This window comes from Thermobia domestica, chromosome 10 (assembly GCF_964235325.1).
Source record: "Thermobia domestica chromosome 10, izTheDome1.hap1.1, whole genome shotgun sequence".
NCBI classification, from domain to species: domain Eukaryota; kingdom Metazoa; phylum Arthropoda; class Insecta; order Zygentoma; family Lepismatidae; genus Thermobia; species Thermobia domestica.
In genome coordinates, this window is record NC_137463.1 from 31,958,848 (window position 1) to 31,979,884 (window position 21,037).

The following is a 21,037-nucleotide window of genomic DNA, read 5'->3' on the forward strand; positions in this document are numbered from 1 at the left end:
GAAAGGATTGGGGAAGGAAGGAAGCATCCGGGGACCTATAAGTTAGTTACCACCTCGGCATTTGCTTGTTGTGAGTGAGGAAAAACCCAAGAAAACTTCATTCAAAGTGCACTGAGAAAGAAAATTGTAGGTGACGTACTTAAAGAGATAGGTTACATTTGTAAATGCTGTAGTTTTTGGACTTAACATACAGCAGACGTATAACTGAAGACGCATGTTTTATAATACTTTCTGTATAGATGTTCCATCTGTACGTACTTTCCGTATGAAACAATATAGGTGGTCAGGATCTCACATACAAATGGACGTATATAACATACAGCTGAGGAACGTAACATAAGTATATGCATGTGATATACGGAAAACTGTTAGATGTCAGACATCCTGCAACGGCATGATGTAACATCTAAGGGCAGTGCCTATGTAGCATACGGATAACGTTGGACAAAGTGTCCTACTTTGGGACGAATGAATAAATTTAAATATTCAGACTTCAAGATAATGAATTAGGGCAAAATAGGGAAATGTGTCCTATTCGCTGATGACAAAAGACATATTCTGATACTTCTTGACTAATTGTTTTATCGTTCGTAGTAATATCCAAGAAAAAAGTGAAAGTATTCGTATTGTAATGTATTTCATTCTCTATAATGCATTGAAAACGTTAATAACCACAGTCAAAAATTCAAGGAGACAACCAGCATAAATTGTGTCATCATTTTCTACGTTTCAAAATACGTGTAATACACAGGTAGCCGCAGTAACCCATTTTTTCTTTAATCTTTCGCAAGTGACATTTTATTATACCATCGCATTATGGTTATTTAATTTGCAGCCGAAAACATAAGAAAATTGACCTTACGATTCCACTATAAATTCTCTGTTCATAATCCACGATTTTTTTTCCTATTAATTGTTGCGTGTGGTCTTTTATTACATTTATACTGGTACTTTGCAAAGAAAAATGGAAGAAAAAGGTATATAATTGAAAACTAATGAGCGAATACAAGAAGGTCACACGCATCTTTCTTCTGACCCTATTTTGAACTTCCAAGGATCACTTCAGTAATTCTAAACCTACTAGAAGGAACATTACAGTAATCTGTTTTCGAATAATAGTTTGTGCTATTCGCTTTTGTTTGTATGAAGTTACAAGAATCGAAAAAACGAATTAAAAACATAACTCTGCTAATGTAAGTAAGAAACAATCTCACTTTATAATAGAGTAAGTTAATTTTGTTATTTAATAGTAGACATTAGTAACATGAATTCACAGTCATATTGTCAGAGTAAACTTTCGTAAAGGAATTCTGCAGAGCTTGTTAGAAAAGTGGAATGAAATTTCAGTGTTACCTTCCACGGTTATGCCGTGTAAGGTAAACGCTAAAGGAGATATTTGTGATGAGAATGAATGAAATGGTAACCCAGAGAATATTTAAGCACACGGTGTTTGTCGACAACAGAGATCACTTGAAGTAACTACTTCACGCCCCAGAGGTGAAGACTCTACCAGTAAGCCATCACCGCAGCCCCCAGAGCAAGTTGGGGGCAAGTTGGGGTATTGTAATCCCAGTCAACTGTCGAGATGGCCATTTTGCATGGGGCTTGGGCTCGTGCTAACAAACTCGAGTTTCGGTATACTGTACTCAATAGGGCTTGAGTTCACGCGTGTTTGCTATTAATTATTGATCCTGAGCCCTAGTGATTATAGGCATCTCTGGTCTACTGTTTCTGCTAATATGCCTACCCAGGCCCGCAACCAGAGGGGGGCTAGGGGGCCTGGCCCCCTAAACTTTTCGTAGCCCCTCCAGACCTCAATACAAAATGCTATTATTAATACAAAATCAATTTGTATGAGAATTTTTAATGACTTGGCCCCCTTAATATATTCATGGTCCCCCCCAAACCTCTGAGGCTGGTTGCGGGCCTGTGCCTACCACATTTTGCACTCCAACCATTGTTTTCGTGATATTTTCCAGAAGAATCAATGACGTACGATATGAAATGGAATGAAAATTTTCAGATTAACGTCCCACGATTATGCTTTATAGGCTAAGGGAGGGGGATGATTGATGAAAGTGAATGATTATGAAAGAATTTGTGGAATGAGTATGCGGAAGAAAACTGGAGAATCGCGAGAAAAAACCATAAACACGATATTCTTCACCAAAATATCACATGTCTTAGGATCGAACCAGGGATCCCTTGCACCAGAGCTCATCGTACAAGCTCATCCGAACTAATCCAATCTGAATGAAAATTGGCGTGGTAGTAGCCCTCGATCTTTGGCCTGGTATGAGTATACAAGCTTCTGAAATATTATGGTATGCAAACCTTTGGATCATAAGTTATACATAGAGCAAGAATCAAATAAGAGACAATGTTTTATGACTATCCAAAAGTTTTATATCATTTCTTTACGTTTCTATTTGTCTCCAACATTACAAAAATGTAATAGCCTAAATTTGAGGATTTATTTCAGTTTTAAGGAACTTCACAAGTCTTTTCATAGTTTCTAAGGCTTCAAAATTATGCTATAAGTAAAAGTACAGGGAGTTTTATAGTGTTCGCCTGTTGACAGGTAACAGAGCAACAACAGTCTAACAAGGTACATTCGCGAAGTGTCCCCTCCAAATTCGTGTAAAACTGATCCAAATGCAATGTTCTCCACGGCTTAATGTGTAGGCCTATTGTACTAATTTTAGCGGCCCATACTAGTAATTTGCATATTTATGGGCCTTTATTTATCCGAAATTAAACCATAAATTACTCTAACGCTCGGACACAACATTTCTTTTAGTTTCTTTAGATTTAACAGGACATGAATGTGGGCATATGCAACAGTATTTAGATCAAATACTGCTTCTCTGACACATGTTACCCACCCTGGCCGCTATGTTGGTTCCGCCACATTGGATTCAACTTTTTTATTTTTTTAAATGGCAATAGGTGCAAGTGGTGCATCAAATTCATGTACAATTTTCTCCGAAATTCACTGGTGTAGGGAATTTTACCTTGCTTGTACCGCCTGGAAGGTACTGCATGTTAAATTCCTCCAGGCACTTCGCGAATAGACATTGCAAGCAACGTTTTTGATGTTGACAAATCAAAACAAGTTCTAACTGAAAAAATATTGTAGATATAAACAAACTCTTTACAACATTGGTGTTATAATCTTATTACGTTTCTGTGAATGATTGTTATTATTTCCATGTTATACTATAAAAGGAAGTATTGTATTACGGTCAAAATTCCTAATGTAAATCCAGATATGACCAGGTTTTGGTGAAGACATACCATTTCCGTATTGACGTCTGTGTGTCTGTCTGTATGTACGTACAAAAAATTTATCATCAACGATAAATCACGTAAAAGATTACATATACATACGGGACACTGTACAAATTTCTATTTGGTTCGATATTCGTGAAATGTCTGACATTTAACATGCAATACCTTGGAAGCGGTACTAACTACGGTAAAACTCGCTATGCCAATGAATTTCCGAGAAAATTTTACATGAATTTGATGTATCACTTGCACCTATTCCCATTTGGAAACCGAAAGTTGAATCCAAGATGGCGGCCGGGATGGATAAAATGTGTCAGAGAAGCAGTACTTGATTCAATTCGTTTTGCATATGCCTACATTCACGTCCAGTTATATCTAAATCAACTAAAAGCAATTTTGTGTCCGAGTGTTATGATAATGTATGATTGAATTCCGGGTATAAGAAGGCCCATAAATATGCAAATTACCGATATGAGCCGTTAAAATTAAAGTCTATTCGATACAACTTGTCCCTTCTGACAGTTGCTTTCCTCTGTTTTTTCTTCCTGCACGTGGTCGTAACAATCAGGCAAGAAGAACTGTTTCTATGGCAACAGAACGTTCAGCCAATTATAGTGGCTCATTTCTCTCACTCTGCAATGGTAATCATTCTACTCTTTCCGGACGTTGCCAATTTGAATATAAACAAATACACATTGTTTTCGTCGAATGTCATCTTGAGTAGTGGACATGCTGGTTGTTGAGAGCACTCTTTTTAGTTCTTTTTTGTGTCATTTAATTTTATAAAACTGATATTTACTTGCAGTGAATAATTTCATGTTTCAATACCTGACACAAAAGCTGGCAACACAGCATTGAGCACCATGTGCGTGCAGGGAACTGTCAGAAGGGACAAGTAGTATCAATTGCAGTATAGTACAATACACATTGGGCCGCGGAGAACTTTACATTTGAATCAATTCTACACGAATTTGAGGGGACGCTTCGCGAATGTACGCTTCGCTAAGACATAACGAGAAATTGTACAGTGATTCAAGAGTATGTTTTGTTTCTGCCGTTATACGTTTATTCAAAACAGGACTGCTAGAAATCTACCATTTCCGTTATAAAATTCGTAATTATAACGAGAAACGCTAACACAGTGACAAGTTTTTTTTTTTTTTTTTTCAACGTCCCATAAGAATAGCTTCTATCAATAGACCTACCTTTATCTCTTTACTACAACCAGAAGTAGTAGAAATGTAATACCATTTCAGGTTTCAATATAGAACTTTCGAAGCTAAATCAATAAAAGAAAGTGATATACATACTGTTTCAGTACCTCAAGAATCCTTCTATTTACGTTAGAAGTACCCAGTGGTGGCGATTGGACGTTGAAAGTGGGGGGCAAGACATGATGTATATCAATGTTAATTTACCTGGTTTGTCTAACCATTCGCTTAACGAAAGGTTGTATAACTAATAGGATACTATCGTTTTAAGTTAAAACACCGTAATTCATATTTTATCAAGTAAAATGACAAGAGCGACGGAAGTAGGTACTAGTCCTTTGTACTCTAAAACAACAAAGATGTAAGAAGAGATTTGATTCCTTGCTCATGAACATCTTAAAATTCTGTCTGGAAAATTTTGTAATCAGACTATTACGGTAATAAAAAATTTGCAAAACAAATAAATAGACACTATAATATTAGTCATAGTAATGAACAATGAGGCTTGTTTTGCAAAAGTTATATTGAAACTGGGGATTAATGAACAATTAATCCCCGCTCAGAGATGGAGTGGGTCAGTGGGTCAAGTTTTCCGAGTGGGTCAGTGGGTCGTGGGTCAACAGCATGTGACCCACCGTGACCCACTGCGACCCATCACCCACCACGACCCACTGCGACCCACGGACTCAGTATGATCTACCGACCCACTCTGTTCACTGCATTGTAGACAGTATCTTCTGAAGACTGGTAAATTTGCCTTCGTTTAACTTTCAAGACCTTCATTTCCCTTCCTTTTCCATTTGTTTCTGTTTATTTACCTGAGGTGAGTATATCTAACCAAGTGAAAAAAAGAACACACACTTTTGGATATTGATATTTTTAATTATAATAATAGCAATAGGACTTATAATTGTAATAATAGCAATAGTACTTGGCTTTCGAGACCTGTGAGTTTTTAGAGGAGCTAACTACTGAAAAAAATACATTTTTGAATAACTGTAATATATAAATTATTATATAAAAAATTGAATGTAACTATGTGTGCCTAATCATCACGGTCAAATTGAGTTGAGTTGAGTTGATTTTAGTTTAGCGTCCCTTTCAGCAGCGAGGCTATATGAGACGTGGACCTACTGATTAACGTGGAATCCGAACCACATGAGCTCCCACCGGAAAACGAACCCGAGTCTCACGGTCAAATTGCAAAGTCAAATGAAATTACTTTTGGTATATAGTTAGGCCTTAATCCAAACTGGGATGTTATATTGCTTTCATTTAGGGATGGTACCGAGACCGAGATTAGTCTCGGTCTCGTCTCAGTATCGTCTCGAATTATCGAGACGAGACCGAGACGGCCTTTTATATACCGAGACGAGACCGAGATCGAGACGGCCTCTTATCTACCGAGACGAGACCGAGACCGAGACGGAGCTGTATAAATCGAGACGAGACCGAGACGAGACTTAGGTCAGTCTCGAAAGTCTCGGTCTCGTCTCGAATATTGATATAAACAACTATTAAGATTGACCTTTACTCAAAATTTCTTTCGTTGCTCCGATCGCATTAACCTCCAAATTCACCCCATTCAGTTGCGGGCCGGAGTTCACAGGAGGGATAACGAAACATGTAAAAATAATCCAAAATGGCCGGTATTAGTGTCAGATGTATAGTTTTTGCGGTCGCTAAGATCAATGGTGTCACTTCCATTAGCGATGACTTTCAAATTCAGCTACCAGTGCATGCGGGCCGGGGTTCACCTGCTGGAGAGGGGGTACCGAGACATGTAAAAATAATACAAAATGACCGATATTAGTGTCAAATACATAGTTTTCGCGGTTGCTGAGATAGTGATACTCCCACAGGCCTTGACTTTCAAATACTGGTCCCATGCGAAAAATGGGTATGTCATCTAGTTATATATAATAGTCATATATATTAAAAATGCTGAATTTTTTTAACATGCTGTGTGAAATATGGAAGGGGAAATTCTTCTAGATACTCTGCAGTACCACTAGATAAACAAGCAATGTTGCGAACGCAACATAAAGTTGTAATTTCTCAAATTGCACTACGTTTGACATTACATATTTCTGTTCAGTTAATTTATTTTAGTGCGTGGGTTTTCTCGGGGTTCTCCCGTTTCTTCCCACTTTCTTCATTCCACCATTTCATTCATCTCTCATCATCACAGTCTCCTTTAGCCTAACCGGCATAACCGTGGGCCGTAAAAACTCAAAAATTTCATTTCATTTCATTTTTTCAAAAATTTCATTTCATTTTTTAATTGAGTTTAACGCCTCTTTCAGCAGCGAGGTTATATGAGACTGAACCTACTGATTAACGTCGAATCTAAACCACACGAGCTCCCGCCGGGAATCTAACCCGGGTCTCTCACGCCATAGGCTAACTGCTTAGCCACGAAAGAGCTCTACATATTTCTAATTTAGATATTAAATTAAACCACAAAAGCACATATATTATTCAGTGTAACAAAGGACAATACATATCACTAACATCAACATTTTGGAGATCTCTAATAACTCAAATGGCAGGAACATTATAACATTAGTGTTCAGTAGTTTTAATTACAACAAGTCGCAATGCTGCGAACTTAAATAAATTGCTAAATATTATTATAAATATAGTGCAAATAACGTAGCTAAAGTGCAAAATATTTTAAAATTACTTGTAATTTGTTTTATGGTGCAAGAATGTTTTCAAAACACGATGTTTTTCATAGTCTTTGGGCTACTTATAATGTTAATGTCAAAGTTTTCGTTCCAGCAATACATGTAAAAGCAAATTGTAACTGAAATTAAACGTAACTGACAACTTTTCAGTAGCACTAGTTGTTCTCCCTAAGCCTTAGGCCTGGTGTATTTTTTAGATTAAAACACTGCTTTATTAAAATTTTAATTACACCCTAACTGCATTTCATTTGTTATAGTTTGACCACCGATCACCTCAAACTCGATCCATACCATATAGCTATATGCAATTATTCAAAGACTTACAGTTAGTAATACACATTGTGTTGATTTTTGCTTTGTTTTGTTTTAGTTTAACGTCTCACGATTATGCTAGAGCGGCTAAAGGAGACGTGGAGTTACTGATCATAGTGGAATCCGAAAACTTCGGTCGTTGAACATTACCGCCACCGGGAATCGAACTCGGGACCATGCGAACCAAAATCAAGCGTACTAGCCATTACAGCAAATGGGGGTTCTTACATTGTGTTGATTTAAATAATTAAGTCAGTGTTGCCAGATCCGAAGATCAAAAAGTAGCGTGTCTGTGCTCCAAAAGTAGAGGATATGAACTATTTGTAGCCCAAATATATAGAAATGAATTATTTGGCAACTAATGACTTGTACTAATGAAATAATGTTTAAAATAGACCGGAAAATGTGATGGACATATTGCAAGACGAAACTATAATCGATGGACGAAAACAATTTTAGTTTGGATACCACGTGACAAAAACAGCCCAGGAAATGTCCGCATACAAGAAATTGTGACAAAATCAGGAACCACTGGGGAGTAACCTGGAAAAGAATTACCCAAGATAGATAGTGTTAGAGAAAACTTGGGAAGACTTCATCCAGCAGTGGATTGATAATGCTTGATTATGATGATGGTGATGATTATATATAGAGAAATCAGAGCTAAACTAAACCAAGTCATAATTTCGTAATTTTAAAGGAGAAGCGAAAAACTGCAAGAGTCACTTTATGCCTCTTGCTTGTGTATATTTAAAAATTTAATATCGTGGGAATATATATATTATTAGTCTTATTATATGTTTAATTATGTTAATATAAGACGGGGATCCCAGGCCTGGGTAGCATTTATTTCATATATTCTGATTAGTCTGTAAGAATTATTATCAATATTATTATTGTATATTCCATGTATTTTTTTTTTCCTTAGAGATTCTTAAAATTATTGACTAAAATCTTTCTTTCCTATTGCTAGTCTTAGAAACCAGTTTATTTCTGGATTTAGCCAGCCAGCTTTTCGAGAGGGGGGAGACCGCTTTCTCTCGGAGTATCAATGGATTGTTTGTACGGGAGGTCAAAGCGTCCCTTTTCGGTAGTTCCCTATAAATACGAGGATGAGCTGTCCTCCTCATCTTCATTTTTGGCTAGACTTTACGTTCGACGCCTCGAAGATCACTTTTTCAGCTTTATGCTGGCTTTTTTTTTGCCTTAGTGATGGCATTATGGGTTATGATAGGTTCCTCAGAAGTTTAGCACTTTTTGAGACTCAGATGAGTGATTCTGAGACAGGAAGTTTCACAGCTTTTCAAGTGAGAGGCTGTATTCCTGGGTAAGATAGGTTTGGTAGGGCAGTCCCTGGTGAGGAATTTCTTTCTTTTCTGAAATATAAGGATTTTAGTTAGAAGTTATTAAGATAATATATGTGATTTTAATCCTACTCCTATTTTGGAAATTGGATTTTTATTAGAGTTTTTTCTGAGGCTTTGTAAGATCTCAGTTAAGTCTGGTTTCTACTTGAGGGCCAGCAGCAGGGCAATTTGGTATTTACGAATCCTATGGTTTTGGTTTCGATTCCCCTTATGAAGGCAGGTGTCGTGATCGGCCTGCTGGATAGAGTTTATAGGTCTTACTCTTAAACGATAGAGATTATGGGCCTATATCGTTTTGTTAAACATTCAACAATTTACCCTGTTCCGAAGTGAGGGACATAATTATTTCCTACTTGAGGAAATATTGCCTTACCTTTAACCTTACCCACTCCTTGTAAACTGATTAGATTAGAATCCTTTATTTAGTAGTACTGCCTCTGACAGGTTTTACTACGAGTAGGTGTTAGGCCAGGTTTCTGAACGAGTGCCGAAGGAACCTTTGAAAATTAAGGGCTCACTGGAAGGCGTGTAAGTGAATGCAAAGAAGGTGAGTCCGCAGGCCCAAAGATTTAGAGAAACTTTAGTTGAATTAAGGTTTCATTTAACGTTCTTAAAGATATAGCAGAGTAGGAACAATATCTCGAATACGGGCTATAGTTTGGAATATAGTTTCCGAGAGCCAACTTGTGGACTCGATAACTCTTTGAAAATTAGATTGATTCAAAGTTAAGCCCAAAGATTTTTCTTTTATAAATAAAGCATAGAGGAAAGAATATAAGGCTTTTATTAACAGGATATGTTCCCGTATGTAATTTTCATTGGAGCAAATTTTATACCCCTAGACACAGCCAGAAACTGATATCCTCTGGGTTAATAGGATATTAGAATTTGTATAATATCTTTATTATACACCTTTTAAATATATGCAAGGGATTTGGAGCAGATATTCTTGAGATTTTGAGTTAATTAATTGAGATTGTTTGTAAGGCGGGTTGCCTAACATTAATTACTATCTTCCGAGCGAGGTACGGTCAGTAACAGTAATAATAATTATTATTATTATAGCACCCCCTTTCCTTTTTTCTTTTTTTTTTTAATATTTTTTCCTTACATATAATGGGGGCCTGTCCGGGATTAATAGAAGCCTGAACTAATTTATGAAGTTAAGATCTGGAAAGAAAATTGGGAATATGGCGGAAACTATTACTTTAGAAGCTTTAAAGGACGCTTTGGGTTTAGAATAAGGAGAAATAAACTCCGAAAATATTTTAGAAGCGATTAGAAGACTCAGAAATAACGGAAGTGAGAGTAGAGAAGAACCAAGTCCTTGCTCATGTAGGAAAATTTGCGACGACATAAAAGTCCAACTTCCACAGTTCTCTGGAACACCAGATGAAAATCCTTTTGATTTCGTTGATTCAATCAAAGACTACTCCAAGAGGAAGGGGATTTCTCTAGAGGAAATTTTGGATAAGGTCGTGCCTTATCTCCTTACTAGAAGTAGCAAGGAATGGTACAATTTTAAATCTCCATTCTCAAATTTTAAGGAATTTCAACATAGCTTCTTACAGGAATATTTTAGCTTCAAATATGAGGAAGAATTTGAGGAGCAAATTGCGGAAAGGGTACAACATCCGAACGAATCACTCGCGAAATTCGTTCGTGTAATGGCAGTTTTGTTCTCTAGACTTCAAAATCCTCCACCGGAAGTAGATCAAGTAAGAAAAATAATTTCAAAGGCTCATCCCAAGTACAGAATTTATCTCCATCAAAAAGAATTTGCCACTCTTAAAGATTTGGAGTTTCAAGCTCTGAAAATACAATTATATCTTTTAGAAGAGCTAAAATATGTAAATTTGCAGAAAGACGGCGATAAACAGACGGAACTAGCGGTGGTAGGAAAAGTAAATTCTGTTTTAGATGAAGTTCCCAAACTTCAACCAGAATCTCTTGATCCTGCCTTTTTCAGGAGGAAGACAAATGAAAGGGATTGTCCAAAGGAAAGCAAAGAATCACAAGGCGCTATTAAATGTAATTTCTGTGGGGTCCGTGGACACAAGAAATTTCAGTGTTTTAAGTTTAAAAAAGGAAAGCCGAAACGAGAAAGACAATAATCGAAAGGATACGGTAGCAGCCTTTGCGAGGAAAACAGTTAAGAAAGCAGCTGTTGGAAAGAATCCCTCCCCTTACATTTATGGATATTTTTACCGCAAGCCCTTTGATATTTACCTCGATAGCGGCAGTGACATCTGCTTAGTCCACGAAAATATAGCTGAGTTTTGGAGACAATCAGGGGCGAAAATGAAAGATGAGGAACAAACGATTTCGCTCGCTACAGGTTCCATTGTGACTAAACAGGTCATTTTCCCCAGATTTTGCATCCGAAAGAGGAGTTTTACACAGAAATGTTATGTTGTTTCTGGTTTGAACCTCGGAATTGTATTTGGCCTCAATTTTCTTGAGAAGGCAAAAATTGAACTATTGTTAGGAAAGGGTGGATGGCGCTTTCAAGAGGAAAATTTTGTTACGAAGTTCATTGTCCCTGAAGAAGAAGAAGAAAAAGAAACAAAGAAACCGTCAGTGGGCCGACGACTTAGAAAAATGGAGAATGGGGGAAATGAAGGAAATTTGCCTGCACGTGCAGGAAACAAACCGATAGAAGAAGAAGAAAAGGGTTACAACCACCGAAAGAATTTGAGTCACAAGAAGAAGTACAATGAGAGTAATAAAAGTAAACATTTTTTACCCTTGCGTTCTCGTCCGAAAGGACGAGAGAACCGCTAATTTTGGCCACCATTGTAAATAGGCCATGCCTTTTATTCTTGGATAGCGGCAGTAGTCTATCATTTATAAGTGGAAAACAAGCATCCATTCTGAAGGCTGCTGGATGCAAGTTCAAGAAGGATCCTTTGCCATTGTCTTTAGCCAAGGGTACCATAACTGCTGAAGAAAGCGTGGTTGTAGATGTATTATTTGCAGGTCATAAAGTTAAACAGAAATTCTATTCTATTCCAGGCTTAATAAAGCCTTACATCTGTGGTCGGGACTTTCTCTATAAGAGTAAAATTATATCCATCGCTTCTGGAGGATGGCAGATCGACGACCAACAGTCACCCTTTTGTATTTTTGATAAACCTTCTTTGAATAGAGATGAGGATGAATCTGAGATTTTATTTTTACGTGAAGATAAAAATGCCATTGTTAATGGAATGCTTGAGCGAGTTCAAGCTAAGGGTGAACTTAAAGAAAAATTAAGAAATGTTTTGTTAAAGCATAAGAGTGTGTTTTCAAATAAACCTGGTTTAACCCATTTGATTCAGCATCACATTACAGTTAAAAATTCCAAATCTTTTTACACCCGTCTACGCCCTTTGTCTTTAGAAAAGAAAAAGATAATGTCTGAACTTTTGGATCAAATGGAGGCAGATAAGCAAATAGTTAGGTGCAATACAAATTACGTGAGCGCACCTATTTTACATAAGAAAAAGGATGGTTCTTTTAAGCTAGTCCTTGATAGTAGAAAGATCAATCTGATGACGGAGCCCCAGTGTTGCCAACTTCCGAGTTTAACTGAGGCTCTGACATACTTAGGAAATAAATCTTGGTTTTGTGTAGTCGATATAAAATATGCTTATGGAGCCATTCCATTGCATCCAGATAGCCAAGATTATACGGGTTTCATTACTCATAAGGAAATATATAAATTCGTTCACTCGTGTTATGGCCTCCGCGATGTCCCGTTTAGTTTAGCCCGTCTAATGCAAATGATTCTCAAGGAATTATATTTTACTAAGGTTATCTGTTATTATGATGATTTAGTTCTCATAGCTGACTCACCTGAAGAATTGCTTGAAATCTTAGACACTACATTATGTAGGATTAAAGAAGCTGGCCTAACCTTGAGTCCCGAGAAGGCAGTTTTTCTCTCCGAGGAGATAGAGTTTCTAGGTTTCAAAATCAAGGGCGGAAGAATAAGTTGTACTGAAGAAAAGCTAAAAATGGCGAATCAGATAAATCCCCCTAAAAATGTTAAACAGTTGCAAGGATTAATTGGATTTTTTAATTTCTTTCACTTTAGAATAAAGAATATGTCAGAGATCATAGCGCCTTTAACGTTATTGCTAAAAAACGGCGTAAAATTTAAGTGGGAGAAACAGCACGATGATGCTCTGGCGCAATTGAAGAAAGCGTTGGCGGAAGATCCGAAACTTTTGCTTCCGAAACTTAATGAGCCTTACCACTTATTTACCGATGGGTCCAAAGTGGCGAGTGGGTACACACTCTGTCAGAAAGACGAAGAAGGGAAAATGTCTGTTGTTGCCTATGGGTCCCGTCGTCTTTCTCTCTCACAACAAAACTATAGTTCAACGTATTTAGAGCTTTTGTCAATTGTTACTGGGTTAGAAAAATTTGAAGTCTATTTGATTCACGCTCCGATTATACAGGTATATACAGACAATAAGGGAATAATTTCGTTAATTAAATCAACGAAGTGTCCTGCATTAGTTCAGCGTTGGGCCACCCGTATACTCCGTTTTCCCGTAGTTTTACATTTTCGGAGTGGCAAGAGCCAAGTTGTAGACTATCTATCCAGAATAGAGAGTGGATATACAGAAGGTCCAGAATTTATGGGTTCAGAACAGGCAGAAGAGAATCTTCCAATAGAAGGAGAAGACAATGGTTTTATTAAAGTACATACGGAAGATAAAGGAGTAATAGACATTAAGGATTTTCCCTCGAATGACTTATTAATTGTTGATTTTGATAGAAGTAAGGCTATGAAGGAAATTAAGAAAAAATTGAAGCGTGAGAAGAGAGAGAAAAACTCGCCGAGTCTAAGCGAGATAAATATTTCAGTCTCGGATAAAAGAAAGCTTTTAGCAGAACTTCCTTATTGTATGCTTACTGGAGAATCAGAAGATCGTGGGGAAAAAGAAGGTATTTTGATCGATATAAATGATTTAAAGAAGATAAAAGAATATCAGAGATCTGACCCTTTTCTGAACAAATTAGTCAGATTTAAGCTTAATGAAACTAAGATTTCCTCCAAGAATACACGAGAAAGATTTAGAAAACTAGATAATGTAACATATTTCTCGGATGGTGGTATCCTCATGCGCCGTACAAATTTTCAAGGCGAGGAGAACGACGTGATTTGGTTACCGCAAATTCTTAGGGCTTCTGCTTGTTACAGCGCGCACATTGCGAAGGAGTCCGGTCATCCATCGTTTTTAGAAACATACAGAAAGCTTAGGATGCACTATTTTTGGACGAACATGCGAAAGGATGTTCAAGATTTTGTGAGGAGTTGCATTCCATGTACAGTGTTCAAGGAGAATGTTAATACTAAGTTTGGGGAATTACAAAGTAGCTTAGTAGAGCGCCCGAACATTGCCGTTTACATAGATAACCTTGGGCCCCTAACATGTAGCAAGGAGGGATACAGATATTGCCTAGTAATGGTGGATGCCTTTTCCAGGCTAGTGAAGCTCTATCCTGTTAGGAAACTCACTTCGAAAATAATGATAAACTGTATCATCAATTTTTTCTCAGAGTTCGGTTATTATTTTAAGCTGATTAGTGACAATCACTCAATCTTTACTTCAAAAGTCTGGCGAGAAACTTTAAAGGCACTTGGTGTGAAATATTCAAATATCAGTTGTTATAGAGCGAAATCTAACCGAGCTGAAAAGGCCATAAAAGATGTCAAAACTCTATTGGGCCTATATAACAAGCACCATGAAAATTGGAGTAAGGATATAAAGCTGATTGAGTTTGCACTAAATTCAAGAGTAAGTAAGTCTACGGGCTACATGCCATTCAAGATTCATTTCGGGAGAGATTTCACGCATCCTTTGCTTAATAGGCCTGAGGCAAAGAAGAGATCAAAAGATTCGACGGAACAAAATGAAGCAGAAACATATTCCAATTATGTTAAAGAAATTAGTAGGAGGATGCAAGTTGCTCTGGATAGGGCAAATGAAATTCAGAGAAAACACCATAATCAATATAAAAAAGTTTATGATAAGGGGAGAAGAAAAAATCCTTTTAAAATTGGGGAGCGTGTTTGGCTTAGAGTTATTCGGATATCCGATCTTACGCAGAAAATTTCATCTTCTCTTCTAAACCGTTACAGCGGTCCATGGTCTATTCAGAGACAGGTAGCTGCAAATACATATATAATTAAGAACATATGGACGAGCAAGGAAGTGAAGTCTAATGCCGATATGTTCAAACCTTTCGTTGTCACTTCTGCCGCCACATTCCGGAGCTGAAAGAAGAATTCATTCATGAGCTCTCCCAGAAGGAAGAAAAATCAAAAGGAGGGGGGAAAATTAGGTACCCTACTGACACAGTAGTATAACTGTTTCTCTGACCATAGTGAGGTCTCAGAAGTCAGTTTCTTTCTTTTTTCTTTTCTTTAGCTTTAGTTTAGCTCAGTGTTGTCAGGTGGAGGGAAATTTCCCGCAAAACGGGAAATTCTTAGCATTGGCGGGAATGCGGGAAATTATGTTTGAAAATGGGAATTTCTGTTAACTTCCTTTTCATGTCGTCTCTTTCTCGTTTCTTTTCTTCATCTCTTTGTACAGTCACAAACATAAATAAGTGGAGGTTGGAACTATTATTTCTTATGGCTCAAACCTCCATTTATTTATGTTCGTGACTGTACATGGAGTAATACATGGATTCGAAGCGTCTTTGAAGGTCAAAAGAACCAGAACAGAAAGAGAGGTTTATAAGCATATCCAAATGGAACTGAGTGTTACTCGCGCCAATATCCATATTCTGCGAGAATGAAGGGAGGGAGGGTTTATGGCCCTTTCCTTAGTATATTGGTTATGGCCAGTCATTCACGGAATATTAGGGCGAAGAGAGGGAAAAGAGAAAAGAATATAATGTTTGGAAGTAGCACGCACATATATACACAAACACAATTTTTATCTCTATACCAAATAAATTACTGACAGAAAATAGGATAGCCCTATAATAGATTTCACCTCCCGCAGGAAAACATTTACTTCTGATTGATTATTCATAGTTATTTGATTTTAGTTTGAAATTATTAATATAATTATTAATTAATTAATCATTAATATTAATGAAATAATTAACGATTAATATTCTTCCATGGCGGGAAACTTTGCAAGCGATCGGGAAATTTGAGAGCTTTGGGTGGGAAGTCTGTTATTCTGAATATGACAACACTGGTTTAGCTCTAGCCAGCAAAGAAGTAGTTTCGTACTGACTGCACGTAAAGTCCCAATATGAATACTTCGAGAGGAAAGTCTACGAGATCAGTATATGTGGCTGCTAGACCAAATCCGGAACAGCCAGAAAGTTTACAACTTCTGTGTCATGTCGACTCTAGACGCAACAATAAAAGAAGAGAAAAACGCCGTATGAACAATGTGCATTTTAATTCTCAGAAGAAAAGTAAGTTGCAATTTTTCGATAAGACTCTGGCTGATTTACGCGAGGAAAAGGCGGAGACAAAGTATGACGACAATAATACTTCAGCTGATAGATTAGAGCTACTGGAAAAAATTAGTGAGGCACAGAATGCGGATATAAACCGCCCTTCTACAAGCAAGACAGACCTGGAAGAAGATGAAAGCGAGTTCCTGAATCTCAATCCAGAAGATGAAAGTCTCTATGAAGAATTGCCGAAAACTCCAGGGAAGGACATACATTTCCTAGATACAGGTAAAGTAGGAAATAAGGGCGTAAAGAGACGTCTTCAATTGTAAGACGCAAGTGTCTGTTCTCAAGTGCGAGATTGTGAAGAAACAAGTGACTGTACGAGACTGTGAACTGTGAATTACAGGCTTTAATGCCCGATATATATTTATATATATTATTTTTTATTTTTTATTTATTTATTTATTTATTTATTTTTTTTTTTTTGTGCTCAGTGATTATGTTGTGTGTTAAGAGAAGTGAACTGAAAGTGACTGAAGACTTTGTGATAGAGATTACACAGTTTAAATTTCAATATTTAATATTTAGTGTTATTGTGTGTGTTTAAATGAATGAAATTTAAATTTTTCTCGATTCTCAGAGCGTGGACTGAACGAGACTTTGAACTTTCAAAGATTCTGAGAAAAAAAAATCTAAGTCAAGTGCTTTTATTTTTTTTTCTTTTTTTTTCTTTTCTTTTTTTTTTTTTTTTTGGGTGTGCATATGCAAGAGTCACTTTATGCCTCTTGCTTGTGTATATTTAAAAATTTAATATCGTGGGAATATATATATATTATTAGTCTTATTATATGTTTAATTATGTTAATATAAGACGGGGATCCCAGGCCTGGGTAGCATTTATTTCATATATTCTGATTAGTCTGTAAGAATTATTATCAATATTATTATTGTATATTCCATGTATTTTTTTTCCTTAGAGATTCTTAAAATTATTGACAAAAATCTTTCTTTCCTATTGCTAGTCTTAGAAACCAGTTTATTTCTGGATTTAGCCAGCCAGCTTTTCGAGAGGTGGGAGACCGCTTTCTCTCGGAGTATCAATGGATTGTTTGTACGGGAGGTCAAAGCGTCCCTTTTCGGTAGTTCCCTATAAATACGAGGATGAGCTGTCCTCCTCATCTTCATTTTTGGCTAGACTTTACGTTCGACGCCTCGAAGATCACTTTTTCAGCTTTATGCTGGCTTTTTTTTTGCCTTAGTGATGGCATTATAGGTTATGATAGGTTCCTCAGAAGTTTAGCACTTTTTGAGACTCAGATGAGTGATTCTGAGACAGGAAGTTTCACAGCTTTTCAAATGAGAGGCTGTATTCCTGGGTAAGATAGGTTTGGTAGGGCAGTCCCTGGTGAGGAATTTCTTTCTTTTCTGAAATATAAGGATTTTAGTTAGAAGTTATTAAGATAATATATGTGATTTTAATCCTACTCCTATTTTGGAAATTGGATTTTTATTAGAGTTTTTTCTGAGGCTTTGTAAGATCTCAGTTAAGTCTGGTTTCTACTTGAGGGCCAGCAGCAGGGCAATTTGGTATTTACGAATCCTATGGTTTTGGTTTCGATTCCCCTTATGAAGGCAGGTGTCGTGATCGGCCTGCTGGATAGAGTTTATAGGTCTTACTCTTAAACGATAGAGATTATGGGCCTATATCGTTTTGTTAAACATTCAACAATTTACCCTGTTCCGAAGTGAGGGACATAATTATTTCCTACTTGAGGAAATATTGCCTTACCTTTAACCTTACCCACTCCTTGTAAACTGATTAGATTAGAATCCTTTATTTAGTAGTACTGCCTCTGACAGGTTTTACTACGAGTAGGTGTTAGGCCAGGTTTCTGAACGAGTGCCGAAGGAACCTTTGAAAATTAAGGGCTCACTGGAAGGCGTGTAAGTGAATGCAAAGAAGGTGAGTCCGCAGGCCCAAAGATTTAGAGAAACTTTAGTTGAATTAAGGTTTCATTTAACGTTCTTAAAGATATAGCAGAGTAGGAACTATATCTCGAATACGGGCTATAGTTTGGAATATAGTTTCCGAGAGCCAACTTGTGGACTCGATAACTCTTTGAAAATTAGATTGATTCAAAGTTAAGCCCAAAGATTTTTCTTTTATAAATAAAGCATAGAGGAAAGAATATAAGGCTTTTATTAACAGGATATGTTCCCGTATGTAATTTTCATTGGAGCAAATTTTATACCCCTAGACACAGCCAGAAACTGATATCCTCTGGGTTAATAGGATATTAGAATTTGTATAATATCTTTATTATACACCTTTTAAATATATGCAAGGGATTTGGAGCAGATATTCTTGAGATTTTGAGTTAATTAATTGAGATTGTTTGTAAGGCGGGTTGCCTAACATTAATTACTATCTTCCGAGCGAGGTACGGTCAGTAACAGTAATAATAATTATTATTATTATAGCACCCCCTTTCTTTTTTTCTTTTTTTTTTAAATATTTTTTCCTTACAAAACCGATTCCTTAACTAAGATCTATAATACTGTTTTTCAAACTATACTAAGTAGTTACAAAGTAGTAAGATGGCTTTAGACTTATTACACCACTAGAAAGAACATAGTCTATTTAAAAAAAAAGTATTCTAACTCAATTTGACCAAAAAGTGACTTAACATACTCTACCACTAATGTTCATATATATATATATATATATATATATATATATATATATATATATATATATATATATATAGATAGATAGATAGATAGATAGATAGATAGATAGATAGATAGATAGATAGATAGATAGGTAGCTGCAATGGGTCTATTCCGGACGTTTTCGTTCAGTTTAGACCCCTTTTGCAATGCACGAAAATACACAAGGGGTCTATACGGGACGAATGGGTCTATTGAGGACCAAAAATGGGTCTAAGCCGGACGATAGGGGTTTAAATGGGACGGAGGGGTCTAAGTAGGACGATCAGTGCTACCAACATACTTTTCTTGAAGTGTTTACTGAAACTTTATAAATTATGCTCATCTGATAGTGATTTGAAGTTTAGTGTTTCTTTTCAGCAGTAAGGCTATTAGACACTTGAATCTAAAGTTTGAGGTGGAATCCGAACTACATTTGTGCGTTCCAATTTCTGTTCTTTTTCAACCGGGAATCAAACTCGGGACCCCACGTACCAAAGTCGTGAGTGCTAGCCACTATAGCAACGAGAATAGCAATAATCATGGCATAAGAGCTTGTGGTAGCATTATAGTATCAAACTACATATATCCATTATATTTCTTCCATCTCATTTGGGATTTTTTTTAAATTGAGAAGTATTATTATACTAGTTTCCAACTCTACCATTATACCAAGATCACTAAAAGTACAGTCATCCAAGTAAACAAAACACATCTTAATTCCAAGTAATTCAGAATACTTAATAAATAAAAAGATAAATACACAAAAACATTAAAATAGAAACGTAAAACATTAAACACTTGATGTAGCACTTACAATTTGGGACATCTTTTCGGTATAGTTTATAAATATCTTATTGATAAAGTGGTATACCGCTTATGGTGGCGTTTCCTGGTTCGATGGTGGCTAGTGCCAAGTCAGATTTGGGATAGAAAAACACCGTGTGCATCGGTTTTCTCTGGATTCTCCCGTTTCATCTATTATCAAGTGTGGGAGGATTCAGTAACCTCCGTAGAAAAAAATCATTTTGGAAGTTCCACTATTTTCACGTAATGTGGTCAAAGTCCTTTTTCAAGTATGATGTTGCAAACTAAATGTGTTTCAACTTTCATAAAACTCAAACCGGTTACAAGTATGTGGGGGAAAGACTATGATTATTATTGAAGTTTAGCATCTCTTTTATGCACCAAGGCTATATAAGACGTAGATCTACAGTGAAATATGGAATGTGAACGACCATAATACTTTAAAATTTAAGTACTCTTTCATCACGAATCGAACCCATGATCTAATGAACCAAGGACGCGTGTTAATTACTAGACCAGCGAAAAGTTTGGGGAAAAATTAAAAATGTATATATTACATCTTGAAAATTGATCTACCAGCTTTCACAAGAACTAAAAAAAAAATTAAAAAGTCGGGATACACTGAAGCGTTTTAGATTAGTCTCAACTTATGAAACAGTAAAGAGATACCTGTAGTATGCATTCAAAGTTCACTACTCTTACGCTTTTGGTAAGGAAAAAATTTAACTTGGGAAAAAGTATTTTAAATCCATCTAGTGGCAAACAGTTTCTAGTCACCGCGCTCCAATCACCGCAGGCTTCTTAGAGGTATCACATAATGATTTATTTATACTTTGTCATTTACCCCACACTTCCCTGGCTACAACCCAATTAAGAATTAGATATTTGGAAGCTTCCAGTTGGATGGATGGTAAGTTAGGCATAAAGCCTAAATGTATATCAAATAACGAAGGGGCACTATTATGTTTGATTTAAGTTAAACATGAAAGATATATGTCATCTCATTGAACCCGTGCCCTTATATGTGGAAGCCATACCATGAATGCGCACTTACAAGAGGGGCCAACCTGTTCCAAAATGAGTGTTTCTTTAATTGGCAATTTTGTAATACGAATTTTGATTACCCCTCAGTAATCACCATAGCTAATAGGATCATTAATAACAACTAGCTTTTTATTTGTGATAACATTCTCGGATTTACAGATTCTATAATTCAAAGAGAGAAGGATAG